The 14511-nt window shown below is 51.9% G+C and overlaps 1 long non-coding RNA gene across 1 annotated transcript; it reads right to left on the bottom strand.

The window, feature by feature from the left end:
• Positions 1-609: 609 nt before the first annotated feature.
• LOC116668495 lies at positions 610-1097 on the bottom strand. Its single transcript, XR_004325598.1, has 2 exons — positions 989-1097; positions 610-716 (listed from the first exon to the last, which is right to left on the bottom strand). It is a non-coding gene; the product is annotated as an uncharacterized LOC116668495 (long non-coding RNA).
• Positions 1098-14511: the final 13414 nt, after the last annotated feature.

Here is a 14511-nt window from a genome sequence, read left to right as displayed (position 1 = left end):
GTTGACTTGTACACTCTAAAAGGGTGGATGTTATATCTGAATCAAATCTCAAAAGAAATAAAATGAAATAAATGAGGGACGATGGCAGATGGGAACAGAAACGACTTCCCTTATCCGTGCCGCCTTCGCACAGGCCTGAACGTTGCACCACGTTTGTGCAATCGTCTCTTTGGAGGCGAAGGTCACTGGGCCTTGGACAGGTGCCCAATGTTACAATCAAACTTTCTAGAGGCCCTGGTTTTACTCGGTTTCCTGGCAAGTGCACGTGTCCCTTTTGAGTTTGAGCCTGCAGGAGAGCTACCAGGCACCTGGGAGGAGCCCCCAACTCGGCCAAGACCTTAGGTGTTTGAATAACTTGGGCCTGGAAGCCAGCATGTTCGTCTGTTTCATAGCAAGTTCCCCAGCTCGGTGGACCGCGTCGCAGCTAGTTCCCATCGGGGACTCGCACTGCGCCGTCTGTAGGAGGGGGTGGCCTGGCCAGCGCGAGCTGGGTTTGCAGGCAGGCCGATTTCTCAGCCTGGGTGTGCGAGCTCCATGTCCCATCACGCACGTTTCCCCTGCCTGATGGCTCAGAGCCCAGCTCAGAGCCCCGGTTTCCACACCAGTAAGTGTTGAGTAAGAATTTTATTTCTTAATTGCTTAGACACCAAGGACAGACAGACAGGGGAAATGGCACGGCGTCCCTGTCACCATGGACCTTGAAGACATAAGTGGACCTAAAGGAACAAGAATATGAATTGACAAGACAGACCTCCATTCTCTCTGTCCTCAGGCACCCCAATGGCTCGCCCTTTCTCAGGGACCCCACTCTACTGTGGCAGAAAAAGAGGAAAAAGCAGATCCGAGGGCCACAGCTCTGTTAGGACCACCAGTCCCCAGTCTTCACTGCTGTCCCTACGGATATCTGCCCCGTCCCGCCCTCCAGCTCCATCCACAGGCTCCTCGGTGCTTCGTGACCCCCTCCCCGCCTTCTCTGACAGCAGCTCACCCCAGGCATCATCTTCTCAACTCTTAGCTTGCTCTTGGAGAGGCTGATCCTCAATGCTCCCAGCACCAAAGGAAATAAAATGAATCCTTTCCACATCCTACTGACCATCATTGGGGGTTTCCCTAGCTGACAGCACAGGGGCGGAGCTGCCGGGGAGGGCCACTGGGAGGCTCTGCTTGCTCCTTGGGTGGTTGGTTGGTCTCTGTCTCGGCCGTCTCTCACTGGTCCATCCCTCCCCTAGATTCCAAGACCTAGAAAAAAAATGCCTGCCACACAGTAAGAATGTCACATACGTAGGCTGAACAAACGAATGAGGGTTAACAGCATTTGGTAGCTCAAATTTGAGACTTACACACAATGAAGTTGTAGATCCCAGAGCTCCTTAAATGCTAAGAATTATAGTTTCTGATCCCAATGCTTCCACCAGACTGAGGTGTCCAGGGCCTGGAGTCGGGGGCCCAGGGCTTGAATCCAGTCTGCCACTGATGGTCTGCTGGCCTCAGCAGGGATGTGACCTCTGCAAAGCTGAGGTGCCAGTCTCTGAGGCACAGGGCAGGAGGGAGGTGGTGGCCACGGCAGGCAGAGGCAGAGACCCTGGGATTCCAGGAGACAGTGCGCAAAGGTGACATGCAGACGAAAGAACAGCGGGGTGACAGGGGAGCTGATGTGAAGGTGAGACTGACATGTTCTGAGCGGTTCACGTCAAAGGCAAAAGCAGGTGCTCAGGTCAAGAGGGCTGCCTTGCAGTGGAGAGGGAGGGGCTGGCGTTCCACAGTCAGAGGGACTGGACCACAGATGTGGGCATCATTTGCCTAGAAATGAAGGCTGAGCCCCTTAGGAAGGGGTGTGATGTCTCTGGGAGGGACCAGACTGAGAGACAGGATCAAGGAAGGACCCCAGGAGAACCACCGCACCTCGGGGGCTGGGGGAGGTGGAGTCGGGGCAAGGAGATGGTCAGGAACGGGCCGTGGGTCTGTGGTTCCTGAACTACAGTGTTTCTCAAGTGTGGCCAGCCAGCAGACCAGCCGCAGCAGCAGGACCCGGGAGCCTGCTGGAAATGCAGAGTACCAGGCCCCACCCCGGACCCGCCAAGGCTGGTGACTTGGGCGCAAGTGTCTGTGTGTGATGTGCACGTACATGAGCGTGTGTGGCCGCATCTGGGCGGGTGTACGATGTGTATGCCCGTATGGTGTGTGTGTGCGAGTGTGTGTGAGACGGGGTGGGGGAGGGGCGTCTTTCTGTTGGAAAACATTCTTTGCGGAAACACAAAACAAAGAGCTACCGTAAAGTCAGTAATGCCTGAACAAGGTTTGAGTGAGTTTGTTGGTCACGACAACGCCTACAGATATTTGTACAAGGGTACATCTGTGTCCTGTACAGAGCAGCGCAAACAAAGTCGCAGAAATCTGAACACGGCTGGCGGGTCGAGTCGACGCCCGCCTCCGGGCCGTGACGCTGCGCTGCAGGGTCTGCAACGCGCGCCCGTCGGAGAAGTCTCGGCACAGGGTGCACGGGGCTTTCTCTGTGCTGTTTCCTATAATCGCATGTGAGTCTGCAATTATCTGAATAACACCTTCAATGAAAAACTGTGATCTTGAGGCATGGTTTTGCAAATTTTTTAATTTGATTGTCTTGAAAACCAACTTTTTGTCCTTTTCACTGCAGAGCGGCGGTAGCACGCACTCCATGGAGCACAAATGCTGTTTCCTACGACTCCCGCCACCGCGCAGACGGAGAGCTGGGAGAGGGCGAGTCAGACAGCAACGCCGGGAAGTCAGAACAGGGAAGCAGCACCCAGAAGGACCAGGTCACGGGGAGAGAGATGACGGCAAATGGAGGATCCATCCAGATACACACATTAGACAAACATGAGATACTCACATCCTTGCTTGGAAATTAAGATAGATTCCAAGCCTTTTATTGTAGGATTTATAAATCTCCCACTTATAATAAAAACTCTACAACACTGCTCAGTTAAGCTCTTTGTTGTCGCCAGGAGAGTTATCATGTAAGGTTAAAGAAAATAAATACAATTAAATTATGTTCAAAACCCATATAACCTTATTTATAAATTATGCTCCAAATAGAATTCTTTCCTGCTAAGCTCCCAGTCTCTCTGAGCTGTCAGTGTCTCAGTGAGCCTCACCTCCGCCCGATTCACTGTCACAGACCCCCTGCCCCTGTGTGTCCCCTACCGCTCTCCTGGCTTGCTTTTGTCTGGTTTCTGTAGCGTTCAGTCATACCCTTACACACTACATTGTGACATATTTATTACGTCTACAGCTATTATCTGCTTCCCTTCTAGAAAATAAGCATTATGAAGGCAGGGATTTGCGGAGGGTGGGTTGGGGGGAGGGGGAGACGTACACTGATGTACCAACAACTAGTCAGAGCACAGTAAATATTTGTTTATTGAATGAATGAATTTTAAGCATTCAGTGGTCTAAGTTTTCTTCAACGTTTTGGAGAAGAGGCTGAAAAAAAATAAAGCTTTGTGTGTGGCTGTGGCTGGTCCCTGTTGGGTGTTACACGGACAGATGTGGCGAGAGCATCGGAGGCCAGGCGGGAGCAGGCACGCCAACCTCGCACCCCTGCGGCGGTGGCACTGACCGCCTGCCAGGGCAGAACATCGTGGTGAGTGCAGAAAGGTACTGAAGTGCCATCAAGACGTGACCACGTCCAGAAGGGGTGGAAAAACACATCCGTAGAAGAGGACTGGAGAACCATCTGAGACAGAGGCTAAAGCCACATGACTCAGGAACAGAGAGATCTGACTTCCGGGGGACGGACTCGAAGCCGGAGCGGGAACCTCCGTGCAGGAGATGGGCCCCTGTGCCCGGGAGGACGCCGTGAGCTAAAGGCACGAAGCCGCAGCTGGGGGGCTGTACGGGGCACTGTGCTGGAGGTGCGGAGACAGGGTGCGGAGAGAAGGGCAGACGTAATCGTGGGGCCGGGCAGCAGGGCGTTGCAGGTCAAGTGCAGAGATGGGGCACTGTTAGCTAGAAAGCACGGATTGGCAAGCAAAGAGGTTAAACTGTGGGAGCGTGTGCCCCCAGGTCTGGAAGCAGAGCTGCCAGGATCGGCATAGAGGGGGGCCGGGGTACCAGAGAGGCCGTCTCCAAGGAGGACTCTCTCCAAGGATGTTACAGCTCTTCCTCCACCCCCGCTGGACCTCGAGCCACATCCGGGGGCCTCCCACGGTCTACGTCCTGGAGACCCTAAACGCTCCTTACACGTCTCCCTTGGGGATGGGGGACCAGGGGATGGAAAGGCATGTTCTTTCCAGAACTCCACGTTTCTTTACCCCTGGCTGCTCCCAGAGCCTGTGCCCCACGCACACGCCCCGCCACACACACGCTGGCCTGGGGAGCTTTTAAAACCTAGTCCCAAAGTACTCTTTTTTTCTTCCAAAACAGCTATTTCCAGCAACAGGTTCTTCGGGACTAGAATTGTGCCTTCCGGTCAGTGCTTAACTCAGATCCATTCTATTTCCTACTGGAATACTTTGGAAAACACCAGAAAGGACAGAAACACAGTACAGAGGACTGGGGCGCCGTCTGCCCACTGCCGGCATCTGGGCGACATGCCAGGTCACGCCCAGGACAATGGGGGAGGTTGAGAAACAGCCACGGGCCCTGTCAGCTGGGCCCTGGGACCAGAACCCGGGCAGCTGGACAGCGGGGCTCACCGCAGCCTTCCGGCCCTCTGCCCTCACACAGGCTCCTCGGGGTGGGAAAACCCGCTGCCCCTCCCTCCCCAGCAGAGCGGCTGTTTTTGAGGAAAGTAGGTTGATAAATCACACAAAATCAATTGTTTGCTAAGTAACCTTGTCCCAAGACCAAGAACGTGGCAGATGCCTCCCCTCCCTGTCCCTGTGCTGGTGTCCCGTCTCCAACCTCAAGGCCACATGACCCTGAGGTCTCCTCTCCAATTGCACCATCACCGCCAACGGTCAGCACCCGCTGGTCCTCACTCGAGCCGCTAGGAAGGTCTCCCTCCTCCAATCTGGCCCCATCTCAACAAACTCGGCACTGCCACCAACAGGGTCTTTATAAATGCCAACTGGAACACCCCCTCTGGACGGCTGCCAGAGCCACAGGCTAAAGACTGGAGCTCACCTTGGTAACCTCTCCCCCCACCCCCGCTCCACACCGGCTCCACCTTGTTCTCCAAAACCAGAACTCGCGCCTGCCAGAACCACCCAGAATACATCAAGCTTGTTATCAGCCCCTCATCACTCAGTTTTCTCCTCTGCCTAGAATGTTCCCATCCTGTCTTCCCCCTGCACCTGGCCCATTTCTTTTCATCCTTTAAGACACAGCTCAAGGACCACTTCCCCACCCGCAGAGTCAGGCGCGCTCTCTGACACAGCACACGCTGAAGACCTCCATCAGGCCAGCTCACCACAGGGTCGTGCTGTGACCCATCCCTCCCACCTCCTGCACTGCAGCCTCCTGCAGAAAACTTCGGTCATTCATTCAAAAGCTACTCATTTGGCCCTGCTACATACCAGGCCCCCACCAGGCACACTCACTGCACACACAGCAGAGAAGCTGTAAGTTCCAGAATCTGGATACTTAGAAATAAACCATCATATAAATCAGCAACATCACCTCTGAGAATGTCGGGTGCGTGGCTGCCATACCTTTCTCTTTTGTACCCTCTGAGACCCAACCTAGCTTTTGACCTGTGGGACGTGCCCGATAAATGTGCTGAGTGCACGTAAGGCCGTCAGCATCGGCGTGATGGAGATAAGGAAGTGCTGAGTGCAGAGAGACGTGCTTAGAGAACTGTGTGACTAACAGCAAAAACAGGGAAGAGTGAGAAAACAGGTGGCGGCTGGCGGGAGAGCCAAACCTTGAAGGTATAGTCACTGTTGTTATAAGGTAGCGGGGGGAAAAAAAAAAAAAGAAGAGACAAGAGGAGGGAGATGATGGATTTGCTGATGAGAAAAAAGGCAGGAGTGAGCGCTTCCTGGCAGAGTCACAGGGTGTCTCAGTCAGCTCGCGCCGCAGTAACAAACACCGTAGCCCGGCGGCTGGGACACCAGGAACTCCATCCTCAGGGCTCTGTGGGCTGCAGATCAGGCCCTGCTGGCTGGGGTCTGGTGGGCAGCTGTTCCTGCCTCCTCACTGTGTCCTCTTGTGGTGGAGAGAGATCGGGCGCTGGTGCCTCTCCTCTCCTTGCAAAGACACCAATCTGCCCTTGGCCTAACGTAACTCCAGTCGCCTCCCAACTCCTAGCACCCGCGCACAGCGGCGGCTTCAGCACTGAAATGGGGGTGTGTGTGAACGTTTGGTCCAGAACCGAGGCGTAGCCTCCCCTGACATGAGCTCGCAGGGGACGTGTGAACAGATGGAGGTAGTTGGGTCATAGTAGGGAGGTGGGTCACAGCCTGAGGGACCCACCAGCGCTGGACTTGTCTCCCATCCCCAAGAGCCAGGACAGCCATCTGTGTAATGGGGCCGCTGCAGGATGAACCCGTAACTGCCCCGCATGCAGAGCCCTTGGGGGGCAGATCAGTGTCCCTGGAGGACATGGGGGCCGGGGCAAATTTAAGCCAGACAACCTGTCTGCAAAAGGGAACACGTGGTCGGATAGAGGACCAACACATTTTTTAAAATGGGACACATGAGAAATGACCTTCCCTCGCATGAAATTTCACTTAAAATAAATGTCACGTGGGTGTCTGTAGCCCAGAGGGAAAAGACCTGGGCATTGTCCCCACCGGCCTCAGTTCCCATCCCCTCGGACGGCCGCAGCGAGGGAAAGGAACTTGGCCCACTGTCAAGTCCAAGTGTGGGATGCAAGCAGGGAAGGGTGGCTGTGTGTTCTGTACGCCAGCAGGTCGAGTGGGGGAAAGGTGATGTTTACTGCAAGGCTCGGGGAGCGTGAGTTTTCTGCAGGCGGAGAATTGGGCAGAGACACTCGGAAGGGCCCGCCCAGCCAGTCCTGCACAATTGGGCCAAAGGGGAAAGTTGGGCAACATCTGAAAAAATAGAAGATTAAGATCTGGAGCCTCAGAGCCTGTGTCAACAAGCGAAAATGAAGGGAAGGGTCGAGAAAGTGGACTGGGCAGCCCCCAGTCCCTCGTGGAGAAGCCCGTGCAGAGGACTGCCCAGTGCAGGTTAAGCCAGCCGCGGTCCGCCCGGGATGGGCCCCCAGGGTGGAACCCAGAGCCCCGGCGGCGGGCGGGCGGGAGGCCGTGGGGATGGAGACAGATCCACCTGCTGGGGTACAGGGGGCCTCCTGCTCCTGCAGTCACTTGTTTCTGCTCCTGAAAGTTACCATGTGCTGGCTGATTGCAATTCATTACAAATCTCTTTGAGTAAACACAGCCTTTTGAAGTCAAATATAAAAGATGTTAGCCCAAAGGCTTGGGGGCAAATCTGGACTTCTGTGTTGAAAGGGCCGTGTTGTGGGGGACATTTTAAGGTGTAACAGCCTGGCTGGCATCAGCTGAAGTGCTGAGCAGTTATGAGGGGCAATCTGGGGAAAGAGCTAGTCTTTATCACGCGGGAAAAAAAGAGAAAAGAAAAAAGGACAATATCAAGTAAATTTGCTCCCTTCCTCCCTTATTTTCAATACCACATTTCTGAGCAGAAATTGTCTTGGGAAAAAGCCTCAAATCACATTTTTGATTATTCAGTAGAGCTGTTATGCTTAAACAGGGGCGCTTACAGTTAGGGAGTGCGTCACCAGAACGTGACGAGTCCAAATGAAATATCGATGTTTCAACTCCGCTTTCAGAACTAGGGTTTCTTCTCGGTGCTTAAAAGAAAGGCAGCCCACGGGAAGCAAGCACACCAGGCTTGCAGCTGAGAGGACGGCGCTCCGCGAGCGCCGGCGGCCAAGGACGCCCGTCAGCCGTGCGCGAAGCAGCCTGCGCAGGGCTTTTCGCGCTTTTCCTTATCGGTTTAAGTGCTTTCAGGCAGATAAGCCGCAGATTGTGCCAAAGATTTAAGGGAAAGTAACTGGGGAACTTTTTAAATTGAGAAAAGTGTATCCATTTTCTCAGCCTCGTGTGTGCTGTGAAAAAAGCTCTGTGTTTTATCTGAATGGTGGAACCCGTGGTTCAGCGCCCAGAGCCTGCACTTTCCGCAAGAACGCGGCTGGAGCCCCATCGCCCCAGCTGCCTTCGCCGTCCTGCCTCTGTCTGAGAACGACCAGTGCGTGGGCTCTGTCTGCGAGATCGCAGCGCCCTTCTGTTTCGTTTGGCTCTGATCTCATTACCCATTATTATCTCATTCCCTGTACATTTTTGCCAGGTACTATACATCCCTTTCAAAAGAGATTTAAAAAAAAAGTTATTTGGATACAACACAAACAAGAACAAACAATGACTTCCCTGAAAACGAACTTTGGAATCTGGGGCTTTAGGGTTTTCAAAGTTCATGTGGGCATTTACTCAGTCCTTCACTCAGCGAGTAATTACTGGGAGCTTATTCTCTGCACCAGACACCATTCCAGGGCTGGAAATACAGCAGATGAAACACGCCAAGTCCCTGTCCCCATGGAGCTGGCATTCTGGAGGGGTAAACAGGAGACAAACAATTCCGTCACATGTAGTAACACAGCGTGGCAGGTGGTGAGGAGGGTTATGACGAAAAACAAGCAGGACACACAGGATGGAGAGGGAAGTTTTGCTCAGGGTGCTCAGGGACGGCCCCTCAGATAAGGTGACATTTAAACAGGAAACCGAAAGAAAAATTCAGGGCAAGGCACGAGGCTCTCTGGGACCAGCGCCTTCCAGGAAGAGGGCTGGCAGGTGTCCGGCCCTGCGCTGGATTTGCCCTTTAACTCTTCTGGGACCAAGGTGCCCACAAAGCCTCGGTAGCTTTCCACATTTGAACAGCTTCCAAGTGGCTCCTTTGATGAGAGACACAGAAAGTCAAAGTCTTTAGAACTGGACTTCTCTGTCTTTCAGAATTCCCATAGTCCCTCCACCAGGCACTCCTGCATCCTCAGCTAGGGATGCAAGTTTGCCAAGCGTTCTTCCTGTGGTACCCGCAAACTGACTGTCACTGCGTGGGGGCACAGGGGGCTGAACTCTGCGGCAGACTCACCAAGGCCACGGAGCACTTCTGCTCTGAGAAGCTGCCTGCTTCCCGCCAAGGCTCATCTTGATATTTTTCTGAAAATTGTCAGAGAGCTTCTTAGTTGACCCAGATTCCTTTGAAGCTGATGCCAGGAAAACCACCAAAGGGACGGAGGCAGGGCCCCAGCTCCACTGGGACTCGTGCAGGAACAGCAGTCATCCTCAGAGCCCAGGTTGTGTGGTCATCCATCCTTTCTTCCCATTTGGGAATAGACACTAAGGGTGTTATATATCTCTATCTATCTATCTGCTAAATTCCAATCCACTGATCCATCTTCAAGAAACACCTTTCCTCCGAGCAGAATCCTGGTGCAGGAGAGTGTGATGTGCAAACAGAAGATGGTTCATGATCACCTGCTCATGTCCAGCTATTCTTTGAAGGGACAAATGCACGGTCATCCCAGTTGGCACCGCTACGATGCCCATGGCTGTGGTGGGCAGGTACCCTCTTCTTCCACCTGTGAGCTGAGGTCAGGTGAGAGTGGCTTCAGGTACAGGTGATAAACAGCAACTTCCAATTCTTCCTTCCTCACCCTGGAATGGTGGATTTTGTTCTCATCTGTCCTCTGTCCCCAGCCCCCTGCCCAGGTATAGGTGCCCTTTGGAGCTGTTTTGCATCCTGACTGTGGTGACAGTCGTGGGGATCCACATGTGTGTCAAAACTGATAGAGCCACAAACCCAAAGAAAAATGTCACTGTTACTGTGTGACTGGAAGGTCCAGGTGGAGAAAAGAGAGACTTGAGAAGTAGGTGAAGACAGGGCTGTGAAGAGCTGCAGAGAGGTTTGAAATGAATTTTGAACCCAATGGGGAAATGAAAGATTTTTTTAATCAAGAGAGAAGCATGATTAGATTTGGGTTTCACTAGGATCATTCTGTTGATAGGTTGGAGGATGGATTGGAAAGGATACGTGGAAGGGAAAAATCAATTAGTATTCTATTACAAAGGAGAGCAATTAAGGGCAAGAGATAATGAATTCAGGTCTGGACATTCTGACTTAGAGACATTTTGGGGGCATTGAAGCAAAGATGTCTACAGGGGGTTGAACATATGAGTCAGAAGCTCCGGGAAGAGGCCTGGGCTGAGAGCACCAGCTTGCAGTTGAATTCCTCCATATGGGTGAAGTTGCCTTTAATGAACTGCACGCAGGGTCAGCGGGGAAGCAAAGAGTTTGGGGATGCAACTCAGGGAATCACAGTGTCTAAAAAGGACAGAGAGATAAAGGAGGCTGAGAAGGTGTGGCCAAGGAGAGCAGTGGAGGAACCAGGAGAAGACAGCACCCCAGGAGCAAAGGAGGAGGTCGGGGGGGACCGCAGTGGCCGGCCCGCTCACCCTGCCAGGCCCAGCTGCTAGCGCCTGACAGACGGGTGGGCCACTGAGCTGGGCGCCGAGCCACGATGTCACCTGTGCATCACCCAGTCCACAGCCTCATTTCACAGCTAAAGGAACTGAGTCTGAGGGATGCTAGTTGGCTTGTTTCAGAGAAAATGGTTAGTTCATGGTGAGTCTGCCACTGGCAATCAAAATGCCAAGACGGTGGCGTGAAATAGTTGGATTTTTTAACAAGTCTTCCATTAAAATATATATATATATATATATATACATATATTTAGTCAACAGATTTCACCACCCACTTTCCCTACATCCACTTCTATCCCAAGACAAATAAGCCAGGGCCAGCATGAGTGATTCCATTTTTCAAACAAATAGTTGCCAACCTTAATAAGAAAGAAACAAATAATACAATCCAAAAATGGGCAGAAGACCTAAACAAGCAATTCTCCAAGGAAGACATACAAATGATCAATAGGCACATGAGAAAATGCCCAATATCACTAATTATCAGAGAAATGCAAATCAAAACTACAAGGAGGTAACACCTCACACTAGTCAGAATGGCCATCACTCAAAAATCCACAAATGACAAATGCTGGAGAGGCTGTGGAGAAAGGGGAACCCTACTGCACTGCTGGTGGGAATGCACTTTGGTGCGGCCACTGTGGAAAACAGTATGGAGATTCCTCAAAAGACTAGGAATAGACTTACCATATGACCCAGGAATCCCACTCCTGGGCATATATCCAGAAGGAACCCTACTTCAAAATTACACCTGCACCCCAATGTTCATAGCAGCACTGTTTACAATAGCCAAGACATGGAGATAGCCTAAATGTCCATCAACAGGTGACTGGATAAAGAAGAAGTGGTATATTTATACAATGGAATACTATTCAGCCATAAAAAAGTCAACATCATGCCATTTGCAGCAACATGGATGTCCCTGGAGAATGTCATTCTAAGTGAAGTAAGCCAGAAAGAGAAAGAAAAATACCATATGAGATCGCTCATACGCAGAATCTTAAAAAAAAACATAAATACAAAACAGAAACAGACTCATAGACATAGAATACAAACTTGTGGTTGCCAAGGGGGCGGGGGGTGGGAAGGGATAGACTTGGAGTTCAAAATTTGTAGATACTGACAGGCATATGCAGAATAGCTAAACAAGATTATATTGTACAGCACAGGGAAATACATACAGGATCTTGTGGTAGCTCACAGTGAAAAAAAAGTGACAATGAATATATGTATGTTCGTGTATGACTGAAAATTTGTGCTCTACACTGGAATTTGACACAACATTGTAAAATGACTAACTCAATTTAAAAAAAAATAGTTGCCAACCAACCTGGATACTTTCTCCTCTCCCCAGCTGGGGGAACACAAAATGACTTTTGAACCAGCCGTGAAACCCCCAAATCCGGCTCCCGGACAGGCTCTCCAGAAATCATGATGGGAATTACTGTGTTTTTGCCCCAGACTTGATGCTTCCATTTTCTTTCCCAAAACACTGGCCGCTTGCCGCCGGCCTGGAGTGTGGGGACACGCTGCAGACGATGGGATTTCCTGCAGCCTGGGCTAACTCATCTGGGCCTTCCGAGAGCTGAAACACTGACACATGACTTTAAAAAACCTTATCCATGTTTCAAAACCTTATAATGAATCCGTGTGCACCTGAAATTATTCTCCCTAGAAGAGTTAAATCGTCACGCGTATCAGATTTCCAGCTCCCTCGGTTCCTCCCGGGTGAATCTCAGTAAATAAAAAAAACAAGGACTGCCAACTTCCCAGCTTGCTCCCTGATTTCTAGATTTCTGAAGAACTGTATGTTGCTTAGCAAACTTGGAAGAAAGAAGAACATTGCCTCCCAAAGTGTAGCAAAAGGATAAACTATGGAGGAAAAAAGCCCTAAATGTATGTGGCTAAACCAGAGCTGAAGGTACAGACGTTCACTGAGGACGAAGCCACTCCACTCCTTCTTGCCACGGGCAGGCGAAGCCACAAACAAGGAGTGCAGAGAACCCAGGCCCAGCAAGTTTGGAAGTCGGCGTCACGGCTCCCAGCGGAGGTGGCGTCTGAGCAGGACACCCAAGCGGGAACAGGGTCTGCAGACACAGAGGGGAGCTCATTCCGGGAAGAGAAGGGGGTGGGCTGGGAAGATGGGAGTTGTGTTCGGGAAGGTTCAGTGGATGGGGTTTGTGAATGAGGCTCCCCGGGCAACTGCAGCCACACTTGGGAAAAGCTTTGCATCACGTTGCCAGGAATGTGGACTTTTCTCGACAGGTCTGGAGAGTTTCCGAGGCTCTAGAGGAGCGAGCTGACCCTCCCTGCGCTTGTGGAGAGGGGTTCTGACAGCCGTGTCTTGGGGAGGGACGTGGTTGGTGCAGTCATCAAGAGAGGCACCGCTGAAAGACAATGCCCTGAGCTAGAACACAGGCTGAGGATGCAGAGAGGATGGAGGAGAGGATGCAGGGGCATTTCAGAGACGCTCCCAGGCCTGGGAGTGGTGGGAAGGCATCAGAGGCTGGCAGGGGAGGGGGGAGAGAGGGACATAGACTCAGGCCACCAGCTCCCGGGGGGCGGGGAGAGGAAGGGGGGGCAGGTAGGACGCTGAGCATGTGCACATGCTCAGAAAGCCCTTCGCAGTCCAGATCCAGGTGTTAATGGAAAGACATCAAGATACAGGTGTGTTACAGGAAATCCCCAGGAGGCAGGTTTGAAATGATCAGAATACAGATTTCCCTGGAACATTCACTCCTTAAGATTTCACAGTGGACAAGGAACCCAGAATCCACGAAGGAGGGGTCTGTGCGATGGGGAGAGACTGCCTTCTGATGGCTCATTGCGATGCCCATAAGCAGGGCTGCAGGCCGTTTTACTTGTCACCACGCCTAGTACAATTGCCAAGCGCCCCCAAAGAACTTGGAGACTCTCCTGGCATCCTCCTTCCGTGAAACACAGGAGTGAGGAGATGCGACAACACGGCAGCCCGTGGTGAAGGCCTTCTGTCTCAAAAGGCCCTTGTGGGATGAAGTCCGGACCTGTCACAGGTCTGTGAGCACCCCGCCGCGCGGCTGCCCGCAAAGCCATGCGTGAGCCTGCCCGGCCTCCTTTCCCTCCGCTCCCGCTGCAGTCACTTCAGGGGCGTCCAGTTGTTCTTTCAATGCCTCTCACCTTTTCCAAAAAGGATGTGTGGGGTTTTTACTCTGCAAGGTCATCTAACTCGGGTCCGGCCTTGGCTGGTGAACGGAACAGCTTTTTGGACAAACAAGGGGTTCAGCCACTCGGAAGCTGGGGTTCTTGATGTTTTATTTGGGGGGCGTTCACTTCCCGTTTGTAGACTGAGCTTATTTTAGAGGAAATTTGCCTTCTCCTTCCCCCAGAAAAGGGCAGATATCCAGCACCCGCCCTCACTGACTCCTGAACATGTTATGCTGTTAACTACCCAATTTTGAGCCTCAAAAACCTCACCTTAGAAATGCAAAAACTATGGAGATTATATATTTTTATGATGTAAGATTTAAGTCAGGCTGAATAATAACCGTGGGGATGCAATATGGAGAATGGAAAGGTTCAGTATGACTCAGAACCCACTGTTCTCACTTGAAATTTTAAGAATTGAAACTGTCCCCGCCCCCATCAGAATCCCAAGAGACTTCAACGCCGCCAGCTGAGCCAAAGTCTTGATTTTGTCTCTTTTCCAAGTTTCCATTTTTCAAAGAAGGATAGATACACATACGTAAATAAAAAGTTAACAGTATTGGGAAAGAAGTGGGAGCAGCAGTGGAACAGGAGTGACGAGAACTGCCCAGGGCTCCAAGCTCCGAGTCAAGAACGCCGAGCTGGCCCCGTGCCGAGCATCAGGGCAGATTTAGAGCCGGGGGTGAGGGTGACAGTCAGTGCCCCATCATTGACCCCAAAGCAGTCACTCGAAATGACAGTCAGAGGAAACTTTCCTCCGAAGATAAAGCTCAAATGCTGTTTTCTAAAGAAAATAAATTTCCTGGTGAGGTCTCTGACAAGAAGCAGCAGCAGATCGGGGCTGAAGGGACCCTGGACCCTCACAGCAATGCGGGCAAAGAGG

This window comes from Camelus ferus, chromosome 14, assembly GCF_009834535.1.
Source record: "Camelus ferus isolate YT-003-E chromosome 14, BCGSAC_Cfer_1.0, whole genome shotgun sequence".
NCBI lineage: Eukaryota > Metazoa > Chordata > Mammalia > Artiodactyla > Camelidae > Camelus > Camelus ferus.
This window is presented reverse-complemented; position numbering and strand designations above follow the sequence as displayed.